Here is a 1,387-nt window from a genome sequence, read left to right on the forward strand (position 1 = left end):
TTTGAGATCTGCCCCAATTGAACCTCCAAATTTCTGTTGAAACTGGCCATTTGGTCTACTTTCGCCTCCAGCTTTTCAAATCTATTCATAGTGGCATTCACTAATTTTTCAATTGCCAATTCCCAAGATGGCTTGCTTTCTGGTTGTTGTTGCATCACTCCTTGAGGTCTGGATTGAAAACCTGGAGGATTGCTAGGCTTAGAATTGCTACTGCCGCCCTGATCCCTCCAGGAAAAATTGGGGTGATTTCTCCAACCTGTATTATAGTTGTTAGAATATGGGTTATTTTGCTGGTTCTGCATGTTATAATTCGAAATATATTGAGCTTTCTCAACCTGCATAGAATCAGAACCCAAGAATGCATGTGATACGACAGAATTGAAATTAGAATAAACAACATTAACATTCCCTAACTTACCAAACATTTTTACAAGATTGTCTACCTTGGCGTTTAACATATTAATTCCATTAACTTCATACATACCCGAGGATTTCTTAGGCATACCTCTCTCAGTAGACCATTGATAATTGTTGGAAGCCATTTCTTCAAGCAGCTAATAAGCATCTTCTGTAGACTTACCCATTAGTGCACCCCCTATGAAATCATTTATAGTGATTCTAACTGAATGAGATAAACCATTATAGAATGTCTACACAATCAACCAATCAGGCAAACCATGGTGTGGACACCGTCTTTTCAATTCCTTAAACCTTTCCCACGCCTCATACAAAGATTCACCATCAAATTGAACAAAACTAGTAATATCATTCCTGAGTTTAGTAGTTTTACCTGGTGGAAAATACTTACTCAAGAATGCATGTGATACAGCTGCCCATGTGGTAAATGAATTTGGAGCTTTGGAATTTAACCACATCTTAGGTTTATCTCTCAAAGAAAAAGGAAACAGCCTTAGTCTGATTGCATCCTCACTGACGCCGTTCATTTTGATGGTGTCGCATATCTCTAAAAAGTTTGCTAAATGTGCATTAGGATCTTCAGTTGGATTTCCACCAAATTGCCCCTGTTGAACCATCTGAATGAGTCCTAGTTTGATCTCAAAGTTATTGGCATTGACAGCTGGCTTGAGCTCCAACTGGGTCTGACATGGCATAATCACGTAGCAATCTCTGATTCTGATTCTGATTCAGGTTCAGGTTCTAGTTTTCTGCCATAATTGTTACTTGTCGTGTTAATCTCGTCCCTTTCTTTACTACTCGATAAGTTCTTCCTATCTCTGGATCAAATGGTTGAATTTCTCCATGCTTTCTTGGCATGCACTACTCAGCCTGCAATGTAAAACAAGACTATATAAGATAGGCAAAGTAGTGCTAAAAAAAATAAAAAAAATCACAAAAGACAAGGACACTAAACAAAAATGTATGCAGT

The 1,387-nt window shown here is 38.1% G+C and overlaps 1 non-coding gene across 1 annotated transcript; it reads left to right on the forward strand.

The window, feature by feature from the left end:
* The first annotated feature begins 672 nt into the window (after positions 1-672).
* LOC127812375 (small nucleolar RNA R71) lies at positions 673-779 on the forward strand. Its single transcript, XR_008025879.1, has one exon. It is a non-coding gene; the product is annotated as a small nucleolar RNA R71 (small nucleolar RNA).
* The last annotated feature ends 608 nt before the right edge of the window (positions 780-1,387 follow it).

The sequence above is a fragment of the Diospyros lotus genome, chromosome 10 (genome assembly GCF_014633365.1).
Source record: "Diospyros lotus cultivar Yz01 chromosome 10, ASM1463336v1, whole genome shotgun sequence".
Classification (NCBI taxonomy): domain Eukaryota; kingdom Viridiplantae; phylum Streptophyta; class Magnoliopsida; order Ericales; family Ebenaceae; genus Diospyros; species Diospyros lotus.